Raw genomic sequence first — 16,741 nt, forward strand, 5'->3', positions numbered from 1 at the left:
GTCTGTGTTCCGCCCACCTGTGCATCCTCATGGCACCTTTGGTCTCTGCTCTGCTTGCATTCTTTGCCATGTTAATCTTGTCCTGCAATCTTGGTTTTAGCTTCACATACTGACTCTACTGTGCAAATTGTCTTGGTTAATTTCTTCTCTGGCACATGTAGTGAATCTTGAATATCATTTAAGACGCTCCAGTAATATAAAGCTACTGATTGTGTTAGTTACATTTTACCAAGTTATTTACCAATTCCTTTATACTTCTTTTCTGCAGAATATACACCTGACTTTTTTTGAAATTGTTTTAAACATCTTTTAAGAGTTTGCTTACATACATTGAAATCGTGACTAGTGTGCACAGCAGGTTAAGCCCTGCTTTGCAGCATCATGCCATGTCACAGCACTGGTTTGAGCCACAGCTACTTGGCTTCCAATCTAATTTCCTGCTGTTTTGCTTGGGAATTAGCCACTGATAGCCCAATTACTTCCATTCCTTCCATTCACTTGGAAGACAAACATGGAATTCCAGCTCTTGACTTCAGCCAGGTGCAGCCCCCAGCTGTTTTGGTCATTTATTGAAGGAATCAGCAAATAGAAGATTCCCCACCCCCCTTCTCTACCACTTTTCAAATAGATTTGGTAAAAGCATTAACCATGAAAGAGCTAATCCCTAATAAAATAGCAAGCGTATGTTAAAACTTGGCACCATATTCACAATGGGATTTGGAAAGTGGAACCTGCAGTTGGTCAAGATTTTGGTCAAGGTTTTGCTCAGAAACTAGCGATGTTTCCCTAGGGTAAAGCAGGATGAAACCAGGAAAAAAAAAATCAAAGTTCTTTGCTGATGATGTGAGATACACAGTGGACCCGCTTTCATAATCTCTCGTTAACACTCTTTACCAACTTCCAAAGCCTCTCTCTATTGTTTGAATCAGTGTGCCGATTAGAACTACCAGGCCCAAGCATCTTTTTGTCTCTTTTACAGTATCAGCTAATGCCTACAAAGCATTCAGGGGCATTACTGCCCCCTGAAAAATCCTCCCTTTGTCATCTCTGATCCCCAAGGAAGACTTAGGTCCTTGCTCTTGCCTTTCTCTATTTTTCCTACCAGGCTGCTCTGACCTTCTTGGGGACAATACTGTTTCTTTGCTTTTTTTTTTTTTCTCTTTGTCACTAATCCCCAGTTCTATGACTGACACCGATGAAGTTTGTGTTACATACTCCTAAGAATGAATGAAGATGAAATGAAGGAGAAATGGTTGAGATCATTAGAAATGGCTCATAGATTTTTATGCATCTGCGATTCTGTTGAAATTAACCACCTGTGCCTTGGGAACCAGTTGCATTTTGATAATACAAAATCCTTGATGAAATAATAATGTGAAATGTTTAAATCATGAATTTTTAACGTAATACTGATCTCTCAGTTCTCATCATCTTCATCCTTATCATCGTCATCTATATACCTGGTGAAAAGGAATATTTCTAAGGTTTTTAAAAAAATAATTGACTTCACTCTTAGCAAGGAAACTGTCACCTCCTCTGGGACGTTGATCACCCAATATGACTTGAGATAAAACTTACTAGCCTTTACAATGGAATTTTTTTCAGTAGTAGGAAACATCATTTCAGATATTAAATGCCTGCAAAACTTGTCTTCAAGAAGCTGCCAAAAGTTGGCAATAGGATAAGAGAAACAAGGGAATCTGGTAAGTGCCTGGGAAACTGGAATTTTAAAACACAATTTATTTTGGTGTGTGAAAATATAATTGCATGCCTGGTCATTTCATAATATATATTTTCTATGAACTCTTTGAAGACCTCTATTTATTGTCAGTGAGTAGTGGCCTGGACTCTAACAGGAAGCACAGAACGAAGGCTCAAGATAACTTTTGGTCACACCATAGGGGCTGTGACAACTCTGCATCCATTACACAGAGAGGATTTTCTGGAATCCTCTAGATGTTTCTGGTGCTTGTGAGGCTCACTGAGCATTACATGGAACTGCTGAACCTACGAGAGAGCATGATGGAGAAAAGGGCTGTCCTGGGCCCAGTGTGTAAGCCAGGCCTGAGACCCGGCCCGTTCTGAACCCTTGGATGCATGACAGATTTTACTTCTCTTCTTTGCTGACCAGTGAGTTCAGGATAAGAAGCCAAAGCAGAGTAAGCATTTTTTTTTTTTTAAACTTAATTCCTGGCAGGAAACCCTAACCCCTGGGGAGAAGTGGTGCCAACAGCCATGGGAGTTGATGCTTTCTGCTATGTTAGGCAGGAAGGCAGGAAACAGGCCTGCTTTACAATAAGGGTGGGCAACAGGGCCAGCAATGAAGCAGGGCCTGGGTGGAAAGACGCCATGCCAGTGCTGCGTGGTGAGATGCCAAGGGTGTGTTCTCTTCCAAATGTCATCCCACTCCTGCTGTGTCTTGATTGCCAGCCACCAGGGCCATGCATTTAGAAACTTGAATTACAATAAGGCTTTAAGAGTTACATCATTTATAATTCTTTCCTTACCAACCATTTTTATGTTAAAATCTAGGAAGTCATCAAAAAATTTGTAAAAAGCTGAAATATTGAATCAGAGACTCAGTAAAGCTTTGCGTAGTTCAGGTCTGTATCTGGCTATCAAGGAAGAGAAGCCCTAAAGCACATTTACTCATCAAGGGAACGCGGAGTTAGGGATTAGTTCAGTCAACTTTAATCAAAATAAGGATTAATGAACTCTCAAGATAGATGAAATTCAGGATTGGAGATAAACGTATTTTTCTATCCAAGAATTCTCCTATGCATTTTAAAATTCTGTGTGGCCCCACATCTGCTCTCTGCCTATTCCTTACTCATTGGTTGAGGTCTTTAATTTTGGCATTTGGCCAGGTGGCTGCTTGTTTGAGTTCTGACTCTGAGCAGTAAGCTCTCGCAGACAGGTGGACAAGCGGAGACCGAGTCCCAGAGGTATTAATGGAGATCAGTTCTGCCCTGCAGCTCCTCCAAACCGCGGGCAAGTTTCTAGCCCCGAAGACAACCTTTGGTCTAACTTACCTGTTCTTCTAAATGTAGCCTCTTTGTACTCCCAACACTATTCTTCACTCATCTTTTTATTATTTATTAATTGATTTTTTTTTTATTGGAAAGGCAGATTTGCAGAAAAAGGAGATAACAGAAAGATCCTCTATCTGCTGGTTCACTTCCCAAGTGGTCACAATAGCTGGAGATGAGTCGATCTGAAGCCAGGAGCCAGGGCCTCTTCCGGGTCTCCCACCCAGGTACAGGGTCCCAAGCCTTTGAGCCATTCTCCACTGCCCTCCCAGGTCACAAGCAAGGAGCTGGATGAAAAGTGGAGCAGCCAGGCCACAAAGCAGCACCCACATGACATTCTGGCAGATGCATGGTGGAATTGAGCCACTAAACCATTGCGCTGGGCCTTCTTCATTCTTCTTTATTCTACCTTGAGTACCATGGAGCAGAGCTTTAGGGAACACATCAGCAGAGTCCTCTGTCATCTAGCTTCTACTGGACTTGGATCACTGATGGCTCGGTCCGGAGGCTAAGGAGTTGGAAAAGGAGGAGTCAGGGTTGGTGTAGGTGTCCCTCCCTCCAGGCTTGTGTGTGAGTTGTTAGGATGTGTTCTTTCCCAGACTCTCTCTCGTAGGGCTCTCTACTCTATGGGTGCTGACATGGACCCCTCCCATTGTTTCCGTCTCAGATGTAAAGGTGGTAAATCCTTTCTGTGGCTCTTCATCTCAGTATGTGCTGGCATCTCTCTGTGGTGTCACTGAACTCTCTTCACTCAGTTTGATTTGCATTGATGGGATGCTTCATTTTTACTTTTGTTTTATTTGGAAGACAGAAAGACAAAGTGTGACAAAAAGAGAGGAGAGAATTTTCATCTGCTGGTTTGTTCCCCAGATGTTCACAACAGTCAGGTTGAGCCAGTACAAAGTTGGGAGCCTAAAACCCTGTCTAGGTCTTCCATATGGCTGAAAGAACCCAAGAGTCTGACACACTGTCCGAGGTTCCCAGGCCATGCATTAGCAAGAGGATGATCTGAAGCAGAGGAGCCAGGCCTTGAACCAGGAACCCTGCGATGCGTGGTGTGCATCTCAAGAGACCTCTTATCTGAAGGGACCACCTCCTGCTCCTCTGTACCTGATTTTAAACAATTACTTCATCAAACTCTTTTTCCATGCCATCTGCTTTCTGCAGGTCATCTTCATTCTATTCAAAATAGTCTTTGTGACTTTGTCACTTCCATTTGAAGAATACTCCATGCCTTTTATCCCACAAAAACTGTATCTGAAGCAAATATAACCATGCTTACATGGAGAAAGTTGTGGTTCAGATTTTATGTAAAATGATACTACACACTATTTTATAAAATCCTATTTAAAATTTAAATTTTTATAGGTCCGACATGGTAGCCTAGCAGCTACCATGGTAGGTCCTTGCATACGCCAGGATCCCATATGGGCACCAATTCTAATCCTGGCAGCCACACTTCCCATCCAGCTTCCTGCTGGTAATGTGGGAAAACAGTCAAGGATGGTCCAAAGCCTGGGACCCAGCACCTGGGTTGGAGACCTGGAAGAAACTCCTGGCTCCTGGCTTCAGATCAGCTCAGCTCTGGCCATTGTAGCCACTTGGGAAGTGAATCAGCAGATGGAAGATCTTCCTCTCTTTTTTCTTCTCTGTATATCTGCTTTTTCCAATAAAAATAAATAATTTTTAAATTTTTTTTATTATTTAATGTTATTTTATCTGTCCACATCTTATGAAAGATTATTTGGCTAGGTTTATTATTTTTTTTCAACTCAATGAATTACCCGGTAGTGTCAATTTCTCTGTCATTCAGAATGGAAAATGTGTTTGCTGATTTAAGTTATCTCTGATTTAGGATACTTTTTGGAACTTCTGTGCAAACAAGCATAAAACACCTCCATACCTTCACAAGCTGCCCAGACTACAACTAGCACAGTCAAAGTCGGGCTTTGGAAGCCATGCAGTCTGCTTTGATTTTCAAGGTCTGCTGGAGACCAGGAATGCTGGGACAAGCTCCGATACTCACAGAATAATCACATCAGTGTGTTTCACTAGTGTGTAATTATGGGCTAAGTGCTCTGTGCCTGGTATTGCCAAGCCAGAGATTACACAGAGCCCTTCTGTTTCCGCAAGTTTCAACCTGCACAGTGTGACATCAGAGTCTCCATCCCCACCTCCTGCCACCACATTAATACTCAAACAACTGGCCGGAATGGAAAGACGGTGAGAAGCTTAATTTTAAGTCATAATAGTTCAATGGAGCCTATAAGAAAATATCCATTTCAAAGGCCAACAACACCAAAGTGATCTCCTGGCAATAGGCAATTGATGTAGCAATGGGGTCCAAAAGTAAATTGTCCACACTCTTCTCTGCTTTCCCTCGACACTCCCTTTTCTTTAGCATTTTTCTTCCTTTATCGGCCTTGCTGTCTGTTCGTGTATCAATAGCTTTGAATTTCTGTGGATTTTGGTGGACTCAGCTTTAAAGCACTTGGCTCTTCTACATGTCACACTTTTTCTTGATTGTGTATAGAGCTATTTGGACAGTTAGGACAAATGATGACAGTGTAATCCAGTTTGCAGTTGACAATGTGAGATTGGGTATTTTGCAATATTACTATCTGAAATAGACAGGTCAGATTATTTTTATGTTCAGAAATGGGCATTCCACAGGCTCTTAATGTTTGTTCATCATCACTCAGTAAATGAGGATGCTAAGACCCAAGAAATCAGTTTTCTAACGAACACTAGGGCTTCTTTATCATGCAAGGCTTCTGAATCCCGTTCATTAATCACAGAAGGCACAAGTGACCCTTCAGGCAGAAAAGGCCCACGCAGGGCCCGAGGTAGATTATAGCTCCCTTGGCTAAGTCCAAGTTGCTCCATTGGCTGGCTCCATAGCCTCCTGGAGGGCAAAATTCCATTTAGTGTGATTATTGGCACTGATGGAATGGAAAAATAAATGAGTGTAGAGAAATGTGAGCCACATACATAATCTTAACTTTTTGAAACCTTCTTTAAAGAAAAAAGCAAAAAGAAACATGCAGTTAATTTTAACACTATATTTTAATGGTTATATTAGAAATATCCTGTCATCATGTATTCCAAGTAAAAGTTTGTGTGAGATACTTTAAATTCGGCTTTATATTTTCAGAGATAGTTTCTCATACTCTCTCTGAAATCCAATGTGTATTTTACACCTACAGCACATGCCCCTTCAGACTAGCCACATTCCCAGTGATCCTGTGCCATGTGTAACTGTAGCCATTTCTCAGAACAATAAGGCTATAGAGCAATGAGACACTGCCGCTTTGTCAGGCAGCTCCTAGCTCAAATCCATATGCTTAGTACTGAGTCATGCTATGATGCCCATTTTACAAGTATCAGCAATGCAACCAAAGTATTCAGGTCAGAGACTAGACAATAGAGGAAACATGTTCAATAATGGCTGCTTAACTCCAAGCTTCATAAGCGCTAGGGCTGACTTTGTCTGACTTACTGCTCTATATTTTTTTAAATGACTACCACCATGACCAGATCTTGAAAAATGCATTGTTACTGATTGAAGGAATACCTACAGTTGGAACATTTTTACATTCTTTTTTGCTCACACCAAGTCTTCAAAATCTGCATGTATTTCATAATTATAGCTCAATCAACACTTGCTGCTCTTGTTGAGTGTGTTTAGTGGCTCCGGGCTAGTGGCTGCTGTGATAGATAATGAGGGAACCATGTTGATTCTATCTCTAACAGTAGTCACATGTTCCAATTAAAAATTTAGACTCAGTGTAAGTATCTATCTGTCTATCTATCCAAAGCAACAGGAGTAACTGGCATGTGTACCTAATCCACACTTACTTAAATCAAAATTTCCCTTTGTCATCAATCCAAATGACTTAGCTAATGAGAAGGGCACGTGTTTTTATTTTCCCTCCTCCTTCTCCCTCAAATAGACAAATGTGCAGTTGTACAAGGGCACATGCGTAGAAGCACCGAGAGAGGGTCAAGACATACCAGATAACGGGATTTCCGGTTACGGCCACGTGGCCTTTTTTCAAGAGGCTTGGGGTGATCACAGAGAAACTTAGTTTTGGGAAGTATATGACACAACCTGAGTGTAGGGAATTAAATGATCCTGATTTGGGTTTTTACTAAATACTTGTCAAGAAAAGCTGCGGGAAATCAAAACTCAAAATGACACACACACCCTGGAGTGATGACTCAGTGACTAAACCCTCACCTTGCGTGCGTTGGGATCCTGTGTGGACACCAGTTTGTATCCTAGCTGCTCCGCTTTTCATCCAGTTTTCTAATTATGGCCTGGGAAAGCAGTCGAGGACAGTCGAAAGTCTTGGGACCCTGGACCCACGTGGGAGACCCAGAAGAAGCTCTTGGGTTTGGAATGGCTCGGTTTCAGCCATTGTGGCCATTTTAGGAGTGGACCAGTGGATGGAGGATCATTCTCTCTGTAAATCTGCCTTTCCAACAAGAAAAAAAAAGTAATAAATCTTTTTAAAAAATGAAACATAAATATTTAGGACAAGGACAATTGCATATCATGCTGAAAACTGCCCTGTACAAAACTGCCCAAGCTAGGGACAATAGGGAGAATGCTTCATAACTAGGATGTCTTGCTGTGAGTGCTAGAGAAACAGAAACCTTCTCAGATTTTGTGCAATGGCATTCAGCATCATTAGACCCTAAGAGGACTGTGGAAGGCACTGAATGGTGGCTGAAGGAGGGATTCCATTTATCTGAGATGTAAAAATAATCACAACAATAACTCCACTTGAACAGCCTATGTTGATTCCTGGGCACTGGGGATAGGTTGGAGTATGAGGGATGACAGAAGATCATCTTCATAAAAAAGAAGTGGGGGGGAAGGTTTGTATGTAGCTTATTGGTTATGACAAACATACTCATACGATGGTAGCAGCAGAGAGTGAAGCACCCATAAAGGCTCTTTGCATTACTATCTCACAATTTTTATTTTGCAAATGTAAAAACATTCTGAAATAAAATGTGAAAGAAAAGAAAGCATGTGATAGTGCTGGGAAAAAAAAATAACAGCGAATAAAAAATCAGTTTGCCCCAGTCAAAAATATGGAAGCTCTTTATTGTCTGAAAGTTTGAGCGTGAGTATTGGTTCCAAGAAGTAAAATCAAGGGAGAAAAGGCAGAGAAACTCTTAGGTTTGGTTCCAGACACATCTAAAATATCGTGCCAAAATTTTGTGCTGGCATGGCACGCAACACTTGTCTTTCATTAAGTATTTAAAGTACATTGTAGGTCTTTAAGAGTTGGAAATTTGAAGACAGAAAAGTTTTAAAAATAGGATCACAGAATGAGATTATTTGTATGAGTCTTTAGTGATGCGCACATGTCCTCACGCATTTGTCCAAACCCATGGAAAGTACAACACTGTGAAGAAGCTGTGATGCAAATCACTGGGCACTAGGAATGTGTCAGTGTAGTTTCAATCATTTTAACAAAAGGTCCACTTGATAGTGTTGATAATAGGGGAGGTTATACCTGTGAGAGGTCTGTGGTTGTATTAGAAAACTCTTCCTTTTATTCAGTTTTTACTTTGAACGTAAGACTGCTCTAAAAACACTCCCTTTCCACAAATCAAAATTAGGGCAAGATGTCATCTTTGTGTTGCTGTGTTGGGACAGGCACAGCTTCTCCTCGCAAGATGTTTCTTTTTTTCTCCAGAACCTTGCACAACTATTTTTGCCCTAATTATTAGCACTTCACATATGCTGGCTCAGGAGCCTCATCAATATTATGATGAGTGTTATAGAAAAATATTTAAACATGCTTGTGTGTTTTTAACATTGTATTATTTTTCACTAGACAGTTCCACTGCTTTGGAGGTAGAACAGTCTGCCCCTTTCAGCACGAATTAGTTTCAATACCATTTGTAGTTGCATGTCTCAGGAAACAGGAACTGGAGAATGCATGTTATGGAAAACAAAAGCCTACACGTCCATTTTGAAATTTGCTTCACCAAAATCAAAATGTTTTAATTCCATTTTCCATAACCACTTTGAAACACCCTCATGTTTCTATTTTCTGTCTTTTCTCTATGAATGATCAATTTCACTGCAAGCAGTTTCAGAGCTAAGCAAACTGATGGTTTAGCTGTAGCACAAGACCAGGTTATGCAATCTGATTTATAAGGCCAAGGCTTGCTTTCAGAAAGAAAGGCAGGCCCGAGTGACAAGATGGGGAGTTGCTTTGGGTGGCTGGTATTAGCTTTGTTGCCTACATATCTTTGCTGAGTGGTTGGATAATAATATTGTGTTTGGAAGTTGAAGAAAGTTGAAGTTGAAGTTGACGTTGAAAAAATAGCCACATCAAATTCTGGTGCATCTATTTGGTAACAATCACACGGCAATTGGAAATAAAAATCAAGGGGCCAGTGTTGTCACACAGAGCATAAAGCTTCTGCCTGTGGTGCCGGCGTTTATTTGTGTCCCAGGTGCTTTTTTTTCTTTCTTTGAACAGAATTTTTTTTTTTTTTTTGTTTAGACGCCCACTGTTTTTTTTTTTTAATTATTATTATTAATTTCATTGCATTATGTGACACACATTTTTTTTTTTTTGCACTGGAATTCCCCCCGCCCCTCCCCAAACCCTCCCCCTCCCACAGTGGATTGCTCCACCCCGCTGTATTTCCATAGTTCAAACTCAGTTGAGATTCTTTCATTGGAGGTTTTGACCAATCGTAAAGTCCAGCATCTAATTGTCCTGGCAAATTCAACGGCTTCCTGGTGAGACCATCTCTGGTCCAAAGGCAGAACCAGCAGAGTATCATCCCAATCAAGTAAAAAACTCAACCCAATATTTACAACCATTTACAGCATTATGGCATTAATTGACATGGTATTGATTAACCAATATGTTACTAGGAAAATGCATGTTCTCGACCACAACCTGTGACTTCCCCATAGACATTTCAACTTTGGTTTACATTCAACCATGGTCTATATACCTTAAAATGGCTATAGATTGCTATTCAGCTGTCTCTTGTCTTTTTCAATGTTAGTATTTAGCATTTTATAGCATTGAAGCGTGATTTTGCTGAACCTGGCTGTTTTTCGGGTAGTCCAGCTCTATAACTTTAACAGGACAAATGTCAACAGTTCAGGTGAATATTTTTGGGAGGGGTGTGCAGAGAAATCCTCAACACCCCAGAGAGGAGTATCTGATCTTTGTGTCCCACCCAGTGAGTCACAAGTGCATCCCGGCTGGCCACTTCCTGTCTGCTTCCAAGCCTTCCCATCTGTTCTCTGTCTGTCTATTCTAACTTGTTTGTTCGTGTTTGTTATGAGAGGTTTCTGGAGCAATCCTGATGGTCCTTATAAAAGAGAGTGGGGACCCAAAGTTGGAAGCAGGCAAGGGCCAGAGGAAGCTCCCCTCCCTAGTTCCGAAGGAAGCTTACTGTTCTTCTGTTTCCGCGGACCGTCCAGGGATCCTGGCTGTCGCACCGATGTCCCTGAATCCTGCAAGGCAGGAATTGGGCTTCTTCCATCCCATATTGTAGGTCCAAATGGGGGTGGGCGACCTCAGAGTTCCTGGCCTCCGAAGGCACTCCTTATCTCCCGTGGTCTCCTTGGCAGTAGGGATGTAGTCCTCGGTGGTCGTACTGATAGTCCTTGGTGAGGCTCCGGGAGTCTTCAGGGTTGGGACACAAGCCTCCTCCTGTCCCCCTGCTCCGCTCTAGGGTCCGCCACCGACTCTATGCGTATGACCTCCTGTTAAGAGGTTGTTAGGATTGCTCCTGATTCCCTCCACATGTCTTTGTAGTTTTGCTATTGTCTAATGCTGACTCGAGACTGCTTTCTATGAGTTACCAGTTATGATCCTGATGGGTTATATTTCCCCCGTCTTCCTCACACCTACTGGGGTGATGTAAGATTTCTCTGCCCTCCCTCCCCATTTCCACGTGTCATAGGGCTTTACAAGTTTGTTAGGTTTTACAATTCTTGATGTAGATCATAAGCAATCTGACTCATATCAATTGTTGGTTCATTGGTTACTTCACAATGTCTTATTGCTTGAGATACAGGCTGTTTGGGGTTGGAATAATGTTACTGTTTTCTGCATTGACATCATTTCATAACAGCCACATCATCACAACCACAACAACATCATCAACACCAGAGTATAGCACCCTGGTAAAATAATGGGCAGCTGAGTAACCAACACATGCTTAATTAAAAGGAAACACAGAAGTCTTTTGGGAAAAATGATGCCATCGTCTGCTTCATGAGCATGTGATGAATTCTAGTAGTGGAAAGAGATTATTTGGGAGCAATCAGACATACATAAAAAACTTTACTGCTGTCTTGTCCAGTCTGTCCCGCCCCCCATCAAACTCTGGAAATTATTGATGCATTTTGATGCCAGACTCGACCCGACCAGCCCTCCACACAGCCCAGATAAAAACTGGCATAAGCATCTCTATTAAGCAATCCCACCCCTATCTTGGTTCCGTGTCCATCAGAGGGGTAGTTACCCAGGAGGAAGATGCCCACCACCTCCCAACTAGGACACTCAAGTTTCTGGGTCCCGGCTTGGTTGGCAACCCAATCTGGTTATAATAGTTCTTATGGGTACTCTCATTCAAACCTTCATGTCAAAATTCTAATACTCCCACAGTGTTTATGTTTACCATTGCTGGGAAAAACCAGAAATTCATTTCTATCCCATACAAAGGCTGGCGCTATTCAAGAGTGTTACTGGGAAGCTTTTTCTGATCGTAAAAACTCTGTAGCTGGCCGCGGGGCAGCCAGCAGGCAGAGCCTGGCACCATTTGGTGCACTGGCCGCCCCAAGCCAGGGACCCCCCCACTGCCTTGTGGCGGTGGTCTTAGCATGCTGGCTCCTCGTTCTCGGGTCCGGCTTGGCTGGGCTGCTCCCCCAGGGCCGCCCCAGCCCTGAGGGGCAGCCAGCCTCCTCTAGACCAGCAAGGTTCCAGTCCCTCCCCCACTCGCCCCACCTGCAGCTTATGGCTGAGGGGCGGAGCTAGCCCTCCAGCCTGGTCTGGAGGTTCCCTCGTAGCAGGCTTACCCTGGGGGAAGCGGTAGCACTTGGGCCTGGGAGATAGCCAGGGACCCCCCCACTGCCTTGTGGCGGTGGTCTTAGCATGCTGGCTCCTCGCTTTGAACAGAATTTTAAAAATTATGTTTTAAATTGGAAAAGCAGAGTTACAGAGAGAAGGAGATACAGAAACAAAGATCTTCTGTCTGCTGGTTCACTCCCCAAAAGGCCACAATGGCCAGAGCCAATCCGAAGCCAGGAGCCAGGAGTATCTTTTAGGTCTCCTACGCAGACATAGGGTTCCAAGGCTTTTGGACCATCCTCTATTGCTTTCCCAGGCCACAAGCAGGGAACTGGATGGGAAACAGAGCATCCTGGACATGAAGTGGCACTTACATGGGATCCTGGTGCTTACAAGGCAAGGATTTAGCCACTAAACCATTGTGCCAGGTCCCAGAATCTTTGCTAAATCGAGTTCCTGCTAATGGCCTGGGAAGAACAGCAGCTGATGGAGCAAGTGCTTGGGCCTCTGCTATACCTGTGGAAGACCCGGATGGAGCTCCCGTTCCCTGGTTCTGGCCTTGCCCTGGCTGTTGTGACCATCTGGGAACTGAATAAGTGCTTAGAAGCTCTCTTTCTTTCCTTTTGTCTCTGTAACTCTTTCAAATAAATAAATACATTTGTTTAAAAAGAAAAGCAGAAGTCTGGACATCTGAAAGAAACATTTAAAAACTGTTACGACTTGCAAAATTTGATATAAATGAAAAAATAGTATCATGAAATGGTAGCTATGCAAAGGGATAACTATATGCATGCTGCAAAGGATTGAGAGTAACAAAACATTGAAATAAGTTTGGCAGGAATTTAAAGCTAAGGATCAGCCTTTTTCTCTCTTGTATTATAATATGATTATATTGTCTGTGTTTGGAAGATGAACCTACCATCATAACCATTCACCCAACATTAGGCCTTATGAACATTTTCCCATCCATGGCAATAGGCATGAAATTACAACATTCACGCACACGTTCATTGATTCAGGACAGACCAAAGATCAAAGTCCTAACTGTACACTTGAGACACCAGTTGGTTAAAGGAGGAGGCCCAGGGATGCAAGTTGAGCAAATAGGCAGCAGAAATCCCAGCCAAAACACATCTACTTCCTAAACATATCAACATGAAATAAAATGAAATAAAAGAAAATAACCGAAAAGCCCACTGACTCAGCAGACATTCTTACTAAGCATACTGCAGCATGGTGAGGTCTAACCCTGATTGCGTTGTGGTGGGTTTGAAGGTAGATGGAAGGGGATATTTACAGGGCTCTGGGCCCTGAACTCAAATGGTATTAAGTTGCATCTTTCAAAGCAAGGAATGATTAGAAATGAATCATTCTCATAAGTTAATATTTTAACTGACAGTGCATCTTGATAAGTTAATTGTCATTTAATAAAATAACTGTTTTCTCAGATAAGAAATGGATTGTTCTAATAAAGCTGCAATTATTCCAAAACGAGTTAATTGTTTGGAATCAGAGGTTTTGTGGAATTTTATGAAGCAACACTCTTATGAACTGGTTTTGCTGATTCAGCCTCCTACAACGACAGAAGGAAGTCAGGTGCGGCCCTAGCCTCCATCTCGGTTTTGTTTCTTGACTAGAAGTTGTCTCTTTCAGCTCTTACAGTCCTTGCAGAACTGAAGAACCAACCCTCTGTTGCTTTTCATGTTCCAGGTGAAACAAAACATACCTGGACTCCCCAGGTCACTTGTATGTTAAACTTGTGATAGTCTGACTGTGCGTTAGGACTTGCCAATGAGAACAGCAGAAGCTTTTATTATTAAATGTATTTACTTAATTTTGCCTATAGTCAAATACATTTTAAAATTTTGTGTGAGACTAAGACAATCAAGAAATAAATATCTGTGTAAAGATGGCAAGGAACATTTATTTAGGGAAACAAAAATCTCATTTGAAGTTTGGAGAACCTTAGATTTATTATTTCGCAAACCACTGAAAATTGTTAATAATGGAACTGTTGCAGAAGAGCAATTTTAGTAAAGTATTGTAAAAAGAAGAAGCTGACTTTCTTGTGCGGGGTGGTATATTCCATTTAAAAAGACCAGAAGAAGAAAATCATACAAATTCCACTGTATAATCGCATGGACTTCCTACTGACACAATAGTAAAAGTACTATTCTTTTTTGTTTGTTTTCTTGCAAGCAAATAATATATGGAGCCTGTGGTTAATGCATTCTTATTTGATCATGACAACTACCTTACAAGAGCACTTAATGTTATTACCACCTCATGGGTAGAAAAACGAACTCAACTATTCAGGAAGACAGTTTGGGGATTCCTCAGGTAGCTAATGATGAGTCTTCAATATTACCCAACCACCTCACTCCTGGGAACATATACCCAAAGAAGATGAAATGAGCATATGAAAGGATTGGCTCTACTTCCATTGTTACAGCAGCTCAGTTCCCATCAGTTGAGGTGTTGAAAAAACAACCTAGATGTACATCAACAGATGCCAGGGAAAGGAAAATGTGATAAAATATGTGTGTGTGTGTGTGTGTGTGTGTGTACATGATAGCATATTACTCAGACATAAAAATATAATGCAATATTACCCAATCATGAGGAACAAGGAAATTCTTACTGTTGCAACAAAGTGGATGCTACTGGCGGTCATTAGGCTTAGTAAAATCAGCTACATTAAAAATGACATATATTACCTGTTTTCTCTGAATTGTAGTAATTAATCATAGAGTATAAAAATTGTATACAAGTGAAACTGAATTTAATCACTCTCATCTATATTCCTGTTACTCAGCTGTCTTATCAGTTTTTATTTGCTAAATTCTTCATTGAGTGGCACCCTCAGCCTTTGACTATGAAGTAAATTAAAAGTATATTATCTCAAAAATTGAGAGTCTACTGGGAATACATTTACAGGAAAGTACCAACGGTGTATGGATAAACAAGTCCATCAAATTCCTCTGGTCACCTCATTATATATCATAAATAAGTAAATTATCATTTTAAATAAAATTATACCATTTATGTATACATAACACTTTAGAGCATTATACATGACTTTTATCATTTACCCTCATTATAAACTAGTAAGTAGTTAAATTATCACTGCCTTTCCTTACAGTCCAAGGAATGTTTTGTAAAGAAAACAAATGAGTGATTCAAGACCAAAAACTGTAATTGGAGAGTATAGTGGGATTGTCTCGGAGAAACCTGCCAGCAGGCACTGAGGCCAGCGAGGGGCGAAGCTGAGGTGAGGCTGCAAGAACGCAAGGTGTTGTGAGGTGAGGCTGCAAGAATCACTAGGGACGATCTGGGGAATCTCCATTTATTGAGCACAACTTACAAGTTTATAAGAGTTATGGAAGGAGAGAGTTGGAGGGAGTCTCCCAACAGCCCCCCACCCAACAGTGGCGCTGTAATCGACTAGAAGGCAATATTGTCCCCTAGATCCTCCAGTCATTCAGAGGTCACATTCAGCATGCAGGGCTGGAAACTGTGCTTCAGGTCATGGGCAGGTAAGCTGTAAGCCACGCCCAACAGGTAGCAGGCAGAGATCAAGGGGCGATTTCCCACAGGATTGCAACCAAGTCTTTTAAAATAGTTTTATTTATCTATTAGTTATTTTGTTAAGAAAGAGAGAGAGAGAGAGAGAGAGAGAGAGAGAGAGTTTGTCCATTTACTTATTTACTCTTTAAATGAACACAATGACCAAGGCTAATACAAGCTGAAATCAGGATCCAGGAGCCCCACCCAGGCCGGCCTCATGGATGGCAGGGACCCACATAGTCGTGTCAGCATCTTTTCTCCGGCATCACAACACTCTCATTTCGAATTCTTTCAAATTTATTTTCAAGGTAATTAAAGTTATTTTGGTAAAACATGGAATTATGTTCTCACATTCCTCTTCTCTGTCTATGTCAAAAATGATTACTGTTGTTTATTCTTGTAATAATTATTTTCACTTCCACACAAAAGCTATTCCTCACAAAATGTGAACACTTTTCATGATATTATAACTATTTGAGTTAGTTTTGTAAAAGTGACTTTTTACAAGCCTTCTGAAAATAGCAGTTAACTGTAAGTAGAACTGACAGTGGATTGGTTCATAAATTGTGCATGCGGTGTGCCTAGCACGGAGGCAGAAAAATTTTCCTGGCAAAGCAGCCAATAGTGCACCATATGTGGAAGAAACCTTGTTTATTCAATATGATGCTTGCAAATGCAGCTCAGGAATAATTCTAACCCATAAAATGGGATATATGATGGTTGCATGAATGAGAGATAATAATCAATTAGGACTTAAATCTAATCTGTTTCTTTGGATGTAAGCCTTTATGCATGGTCTCTCTCTCTCTCTCTTTTTCAACTAATTAACTTTGCAGGTGTAGCCTTATAAAAGGTATTTCACATTACTTTCCTACATTGCTGATTATACAATGCCTCATAAAGATAGGTGTAACTTCAAAATATCAGCTATATTAATGAATGCAGTCATTGAAGTCTGTGGGTTTATTCATCAGGATAAACTGAATTTTGTAGAAATTATTTGAGTTTATGCTCAGTAGTTCCAAACTACACTTTTATGCATTTAAAACATATTTGTTCTTTATTTTCATACTAATA

General features: G+C 41.2%; 1 protein-coding gene across 1 annotated transcript in view; it reads left to right on the forward strand.

The window, feature by feature from the left end:
* Positions 1 to 16,741, forward strand: part of PTN (pleiotrophin) — a 79,057-nt gene that overhangs the window by 31,648 nt on the left and 30,668 nt on the right. The window lies entirely within an intron of this gene.

Source organism: Ochotona princeps, chromosome 25, assembly GCF_030435755.1.
Source record: "Ochotona princeps isolate mOchPri1 chromosome 25, mOchPri1.hap1, whole genome shotgun sequence".
Lineage (NCBI taxonomy): Eukaryota > Metazoa > Chordata > Mammalia > Lagomorpha > Ochotonidae > Ochotona > Ochotona princeps.